Source organism: Passer domesticus, chromosome 18 (genome assembly GCF_036417665.1).
Source record: "Passer domesticus isolate bPasDom1 chromosome 18, bPasDom1.hap1, whole genome shotgun sequence".
Classification (NCBI taxonomy): Eukaryota; Metazoa; Chordata; class Aves; order Passeriformes; family Passeridae; genus Passer; species Passer domesticus.
The window spans coordinates 668749-676893 of NC_087491.1; the positions used below are offsets into that span (position 1 = coordinate 668749).

The 8145-nt window shown below is 47.8% G+C and overlaps 1 long non-coding RNA gene across 1 annotated transcript; it reads right to left on the reverse strand.

Annotated features, from left to right (window-relative positions):
* Positions 1–2519: 2519 nt before the first annotated feature.
* LOC135283082 (uncharacterized) lies at positions 2520–5852 on the reverse strand. Its single transcript, XR_010348980.1, has 2 exons — positions 5456–5852; positions 2520–5239 (listed from the first exon to the last, which is right to left on the reverse strand). It is a non-coding gene; the product is annotated as an uncharacterized LOC135283082 (long non-coding RNA).
* Between the last annotated feature and the right edge of the window lie 2293 nt (positions 5853–8145).

Genomic DNA, 8145 nt, shown 5'->3' on the forward strand with positions numbered 1-8145 from the left:
GGTCTGCACAAATGAAGCTGCCTCCCTTATATCAGAGTGGCAAAAAGGATGTGTTTTTAGGCTGGTTTGTTCCAGTTTGTGCCCAAGGACTCTGGGTGACCTTTAAGCTGGGGTGAGGGCAAGAGGGAAAGGCCTGGGCAATGTGGTTGCTGTGGAGGGAAGGGAGCAGCTTCCATCTGGTGATGTGTCCAGCAGGGAAAGGTGTTGGGGGATGTGAGGATGTGAGACTAGCAGAGGAAAGAGGAGGACCAGGAGCAAAAGTCTCAAGGTGGCAGGAGGAGGGAGCCTTTGCTTTGGGTTTCTGTGGCTATAAAACCCAGGAAGCTGCAGGGAGCTGCTGAACTAGAAAATAATACTGGAGGGATTAACTTACCTTTCAAGGACAGAAGCAAGAGGAGTGTTTTTCAAACATTTTTAATATATCTTTCCACTACATTTCCTATTTAATCTGACACCTTGTTATAGTTTATTATTTTGCTGTTCTGATAAATATGTTTTGATATCCTTTGGCACATTTGCTTAAAAAAGTGGGGGGAAAAAAGTGTGAGCAGTTGGTGGTTGAGCAGGTGGCCAGAAAAAAAATCTGGTTTTTCCTGAGATGTGCTGAGTTTTTATCCTCATCACCCTCTGAGGCATCATGGGAAGTAACACCAGCACCAAGTTATACTCAAGTCACCCAAGATAAAAAGTAATAATGGCTATCAAACTCTGAATTGGAACTTTCTACCCCTCAAACTCAGCAAATTAAGGTTTTTCTGTAACTGTGAAGTATTTTCAATGTAATCCTTCCTCTCTCCCAGCTGTCTTCCTTTTGTTCTGTCCTTTCTCTCTTGCTCAAACACTCTATACTGTATGTGGTGTGTTCCCATTCTTGCCTGCAGAATATCCTGGCAAGATTACAGTGATGGGCCCTTGGAAACAACTCCAGGTCCTCCCTTTGTGATACCAGGAATCCATTCTGAGCAACTCCATAAAGAATCCTCAGAAAGAAAGGTGGCTTGGTAAGAGCCCACCTCACCTTTGAAGGCCACCTAAATGTGTGATTGTTCTTGGTAATAGGTTTTAACATTCTTTCTGTACCTTTGGAAATGGAGAAAAGAGAAAAAAATTTTTTGAAAGATAGGACTTAAGGATACCAGCTTATCTATTTGATTTATAGTAGCCTGAGAAGTCTGTACAAAGAAAGCAAGAATGGGGTAAACAAAAGAGATATCTCAAGGTTGTGCATTTATGGTTCACTTGTGCTGAGGTACACTGGTACTGGGGAACACTGGCAACACTGTGGGAGATGTAACAAACAGGGCAGGAGATCTTTCTCCTTTTTAATGCCTTTATTAAAAAGAATCAGCTCAGGTGGAGACAAATCGACAGGTCGCCCGCACCCCCACTGCTCCCAGGAGTGGCACGGAGGAGGAGGATGGTGCAGCTTTGTCCGCTGGTCTGCAGGCAAAGCTGGGGCTTCCGTCCTCACGGGAGAGTAGGAAATTCCACCTTTTTCAGTCTAACATTCCAGGTCCTCTTTCTAGTTAAGACCTTTTCAGGTTATGGTGAGAAGTAAAAGGATCTTAGCAGATACTGGATTAAGTTCCTCGTCCTTAGACATCACTTAGGTCTCTTAATTCCATGTTGGCTCGTTGTTTTTAGGGTTTTTTTCCTGAAACTTACAGGTGAAATGCATTCTCTCATCTGCATACTAGCTCTGATGTCACTCCCCTGCCCCTACTGCCTGCGGGGTCTGGTATCACCCCTGGCAAGCATTAGAGGGGACAATGGCTAATCACCAACCATTAACAGGTAATTGAAGAAGAACTCTTAACAATAGGTGGCTGCAACATGCAGGTAACCTTCAATTTAACAGCAATTGGTTCAACTTTTTTTAACTTTGCAACCTTAAAAAAATTGATAATTTTTTTATTCATAACAGTTATGAGGGGCTCTGGGGCCGTGGGAGATGAGAGGAGATGAATTCCCAGAAGCGGCTGTGACAGGGGTTGGGGTTGGGAGCACTCAGGGGATCCAGAGACACTTTTGGGAGGTTCTCGAATGGATGCTGAGGGGGCACTGAGGGATCCTGGAGCGTCTGGGGGACACTTAAGGGACAGATGGGGGGCGGATACCGCGGGGGGGGGGGGGGCGGGGCGCAAATGTCTTTGGAGCGCGGGGCATGACGGTCGTTTTAGTCCCGGCTCCAATGGGGCTCTATCGGACCGCGGGGCATGACGGGAGTTGTAGGCAAAAACGAAAAGATGGCGCCGATTCTAGGCACCGCCCCTGAGTCCCCAGTCCCCTGTGCTGATTGGTTTTAGGTGGTGATGGGCAGGAGCCTCGGCAAATGAGAGGCAGCAGAAGCGGGAACAGCTCTTTCAACCCCTCCCATCCCTCCCAATACAGCCCAGTTCACCTCCAGCACAGCCCAGTGTGACTGCAGTGCCTCTCCAGGCACTCCCAGTACAGCCCAGTCCCTCCCAATACACATGAGTTCTTTCCCAGTCTCCTCCAGTTCCCCCCAGTCTTCCCCACCTGCTCTCAGTGCCTTTGGGGTTTCAAACCTGGACACTGGGGCTGATGGCTGTCCCAGGGAAGGAGCTGGGACAAGGTATCCATTGCTCAGGAGCTGCACTTTGGATTGTCACTTGCCACTGTTCCTCTGAGCTCTTCTCAGTTTTGGAGATGGGTTCCTAATGAGCTGGTAGCTCTCCAGTGATGGCCCTGGGAGCAGCCAGGGCAGAGAATGAACTGAGTTTCTCCTGCTGCCATTGTTGGTGCCCTGTCTGGGTGTGCAGATGAATCTCTTATCTGTTAACCTGGCACAAGGCTGCAGGAGCACCAGTGTCCTGAGGCAGCCCTGTTTGGAGGCTGCGCTCGCAGGCACTGGTATTGTGTAGCAGATGTCACCAGATTCTTGGGGTGGCTTTCCAGAAATGCACCATGATTAGGTGGATTATCAGAACCAATCAGAACAGCTGTAAGTGAAGCCGCATTTGGTACAATTGAAGGCTCTGTTGCAAAGGACACTCTTCCAATGTGAGTTATTCCACAATTCAATCTTTTCCCTCAGGGCTCATCAAAGAATAGGAGAGGAAGAAAGAAAAGAGACTTGGTGTTAATCAATGTGCCCATTGTAAGAAAGAGAGGCATTTGAAAAAGGACTGTCTGCAGTTACAACACAAAACCCCCCTCTTGTGGCTATCATCGATGGCCACTGAGGGGGACCAGAGGATTCTTTCCCAGCAGAACCTCTGGTCACAGCTAAGCTGGGAGGGAGGAGGTCAATGAGGAGTTAGAATTTTAGTGGCTACAGAAGCTGGTTGCTCTGTGCTAAATACAACCAAAGGAAGCTTGAGTAATGATTCTATAACAATCATTGGTGCAACAGGGAATCATGAAACTCAGCCATTTTCCTGGCCCATTGATTTTAAATTAGGAAAACAATGGATCTACTCAATTTACTAAAGCTTCTCCTTGGAGGATTTATTGGAAAACCTGAATGCTAAAATCAAGATTATAATGGCAAAATGCAGGTTATTACTCCAAAATGTAACTTGGAGTAGAAGCCTCTATTTTTGCACTGCAGTCTTCAAAATCAGATGTGATCCATCTGCCATCTGTATCACTTAAGGATGCAGTAAATCTGGTAGTCTGGACTGGAGAGGTGTACCAGTGACCCAGAAAAGCAGCGTCTGTAAGAAATAAATTGAAACTCTGAGCAGGACCAGTAAGGCAAAAACAATACCCTTTGAAAAAATAAAGTCTTAGGGGGTTATTATCCCTTGTGGAAAGTTTTCTAAAATAAGACCAGTTGAAGGAATATTAATCCAAATGTAATATCCTTATTTTGCCAGTTAAGAAGGCAAATGGAGAGGATTAGTGGCTGGTACAGGATCCTAGAGCCATAAATGAGACAATGGAAGATATACACACGTCAGTAGCAAATCCTTGCTAACAACCTGGAGTGAAAAATTAAAATGGTCCACAGTATAGAATTTGAAAGTGGCTTTTTCTGTATCTCTTTGAGTAGTGAAGTCAAGAACTATTTACTTCTGAATGGGGAAGTCCAAACACAGTGAGAAGAACCCAACTGACTTGGCCAGTTCTACCAGAGGGGTTTAAAAATACCCCCACCTTATATGGAAACCAAGTGGCAAAAGAACTGGAGGAATGGAAGCATCAGAACCCTCTTGGAGTCTTGTTCCAGGCTGGAGATGGCATTCTGAGGCCACTGAAACTCAGCAGCAATGCAGGGATAAGACTGTGGCATTGTGGAATTTTCTGGGACTAAGTGGATACAGAGTACAAACAGTCCAGACCACAGAAGCCTACCTGGGATTCAAAATCCTCCAGGGACAAAGGGGGTTGGGACAGGAAGGAAAGGAAGCAATTTGCCAACTCCCACAGCCATGAACGATGAGAGAGTCGCAGGCATTTCTCAGGGCAGTGGAATGATGTCAGCTGTGCATCAGCAATTATGGGCTGCTGGTAAAGCCGCTGTGAGAGCTCTTGAGGGCAGCTCAGCAGGACTTTATAGTCTGGACTGGTGTAGCATGGGCTGCCTTTTCACAGCTCCAGCGAGCCCTCATGCGGGCCCTGCTTTGGGGCTCCCAGACCCTATGGAGCCATTGGATCTGTTTCCCTATGAGAGACAAAACCCAGCACGGGGAGGGCTGTCACAGTTCCTGGGGGCTGCAGCAGGGCTGTGCCTACTTTTCACAGCAACCAGACAATGTCAGCCAGGGCTCTCTGGGCTGTCTGAGGGCAGTAGCAGCTGCTCTTTTATTGATCCAGGAAGATCAAGAACTGACTTTGGGACCGAGTATTATAGTTTAAAAATTCTTTCAATGGACAGCTCAAGATGAAACGTCCTGGGGATTTGAAGAAATCTGGACCAAACTTCTTTCCTGACTACCCAGCTGAGTTTGGTTAAAACATCTGTTTAAAATGGTCACCACAATAATTGCTGTATGGATTTTGCTTCCATCACAATTCAGTGCTATAGTGCCCTACGCTATAAAATGGAACTATTGAGAGACCAGTCCATATAAGGAACTGAGTCTCAAGAAAAGGGGGGATGTGATGAGGAGAGTAGAACAGAACAGCACAACTTTGGAGAAGCAGATAAAGGATGTTACTCACACAAAACACAAGCAGGATGCCAGCTCTGCTCTGCAAGGCCGACAAAGCAGAAGTTATGCAAAACAACAATATTGCCCTTACTCAAAAGCAGGAGTTGAGGAACAGCCATCTAAAAAGGACAACAGATGTTGGAAACAAACCCGCAAGAACCCCATAAAGATTTCTGATAAGGGGTGCAACTATATTAAATAAATTCAAAGGATGTGGGGAGAGCTCATGAATATGTAATCAGTGTGTCTGCAAAAAACTCTGTTCACTTGATGTTCAGTGCACTCGAATGGATGAAGGATGGCCCAAGTGACCACCATGCTGTAATGAAGAATACCTGCTTTCAAATATTCAAAACTGTGTTCAAAAGTTTATGTCCTGTGGATTTCAGTATCAGTGGTGTCCTTGACTCTGTTATGCCCCAGAGTTTCACAATGGCCGCTTGGTTCCATCAGGCCCTGCTGTGTAACAATGGACCCTTGTTTTCATTGGGTTCTGTACTGTCAGAATGGTTGCCTTGGTTCTGCACTGCCACAATTCTGTCCTTGGTTCCACAAGGCCTTGGTGTGTCACAACAGCCCCTTGATTCCATGAACTGCCATAGTGTCACCCTGGTCTCTTGGATCTGCAGTATCAAAATGGACAATTGGTCACAAGCAGCCCTGCTGTGTCACCATGAATATTTGGTTCCAGGGGCCCCACACTGTCACAATGGCCCCTTGGTTCAATGAGGTTCCGTGGTATCACCATGGTCTCCTTGGTTCTGGACTGTAACAATGAACCCTTGGTTCCCTGAGTTTCCATGATGTCACCATGGTCTCCTTGGTTCCACGAGGCCTTGCTTTGTCACAATGGATCCATGGTTCCATGGGCTTCCATAGTGTCACCGTGGTCTCCTCAGAGCTGCATTGTCACAATGGACAATTGGCTCCATGGGCCCCTGCTGTGTCACAATAAACCCTTAGTACCATGAGGTTCTCTAGTGTTACCATGGTCTCCCTGGTTCAATGACACCTTGCAGTGTCACAATGGCTGCTTGGTTCCATGAATTTCCATAGTGTCAGCAATGGCCTCCTTGTTTCTGCAGTGTCATAATGGACCCTTGGTTCCTTGAGGTTCCTAAATGTCACTGGCCTCCTTGGTTCCATATGGCCCTGCTGTGTCACCATGGCCCCTTGGTTCCATGAGTTTATGTAGTGTCAACAATGGTTCCTTTGTTCCAATGAGGCCCTGCTGTGCCACAACAGACCCTGGGTTCCATGAAGTTCTTCAGTGTCACAATGGCCCCTTGGATCCATGAGGTTCCACAGTGTCACCATGGTCTCCTTGGATCTACATTGTCATAATGCACAATTTGTTCCGTGCGGTTCCACTATGTCACAGTGGCCCCTTGTTTCCATGAGGCCCCACTTTGTCACAATGGATCCCTGGTTCCATAGGTTTTATCCTGTAACAATGGACTCCCTGGTTCTGTGAGTTACCCTGCTTTTTACAGAAGTTTCTTTGGTTCCAACAAGACCTGACTGTGCCTCAATGCACCCTTGGTTCCATGAGGATCTGGAGTATCACAAAGGCTCCTTGGTTCCACAGGGCTCTGCTGTGTCACTATGGATCCTCTGTTCCATGAGGTTCCATGGTGTCACCATGGTCTCCTTGAATGGGCAGTGTCACAATGGACCACTGGTTCCATAAGCCCTCACTGTGTCACAAGCGTCTCCTTGGCTGCATGAGGAACCGAAAACCTTTGCATAAACATTGAGCAACACCTGCTTAACACACCTGGGAACATCTGTTTGCATTCAAAAGAGGGGTTAAAGGTGAGAATGGCACCAGCAGCTTCCATCTGCAGCAGAGATCCAGGGAACAAACAGGGACAGAGAATTCAGCTGCAAGACTTGGAGAATTCTGCTTCCAGAAATCATTTCTGGTCACACTGTCCCTTGTAGAAAGGTGACACCATTCCAGGCAGCCTGGACTGAGCAGGTGGTTCTGAGTGGGGTTTGTTGTTCAGGAAATCTGCTCAGGCTTTTCTACGCCTTCCTTACAAACAGGAAAACTTCTCATGGGCCTGCATGCAGGCAGAGCCCTGAGGAGAGAAGGTGGGACATGTTGCTATGGGCTGGGATGTAGAGATGCAGAGCTCAGGGGATAGTTTCTGCTTCAGGGCACAGGGATGTCAGTCCCAGGTGGGCGATGTCAGACATGGTGAGGCTGGGGATGAGGAGCAGGTTGTACAAAAAGAGTCAGCCCGCAAGGGGCTCATTCTTCTCCATGCCCAGACCTCCTAAGGAGACATTCAGCATCAAGATCACTTGAGGAATGCTTCTATCACGTCTTCTCTGCAATGAAAAAAAAAAACAAAAACAAAACAAACCCACACATGTGATTAAAAAACCAAAAATCATGAGGTGCACTTTATAATATCCCTCCTTAACAGAACTCCAAACTGACTCCAATCACTGCACAAGCCCTGGAGATTTGAAGACAATTGAAGGGAGACAAAGAGCTCCTGAGGGCTTTCTGTGTTTTAATCAGCCCCAAGGTGGATTTGGGGCTGGGTACAGGACCCTCAGGCACTGAGAGAAGGATGAAGAAGCTGCTCAAGGAGTCAGCAGCAAAACTCCAAGTGCCGTGGAGCATGGCTGAGCCCCAGTGAGGGCAGGGAGTGCCAAAGGCTCCCCAGGGACTGCTGAGAGTAGATCCTTGAGGCCAGGAGTGCAGGGAGCCCAAGGCTCTGGGCAGGGAACTGCAATGATGAGCAAGGCCTGGGCTGGCTGGGGGAAGCAGAAAGGCCAAGCCCTGAGCCCAGCCTGGGCCAGCAGGGCCTGTCCCTCACGGGTGGCTCGGGGCTCTCTGTGGGGCAGGGGGATATGAGGGGCAGCAAGGACAAATGCCATAAACCCATGTGACGCTCCAGATGCTCAGGGAACCGAGGGCCAGTGTGACACACCGGGGCCTTGTGGAAACAAGAGGCCATTTTGAGCCTGCAGGGCTGTGACACCCCAGAACACTCAAATGCTGGGGACA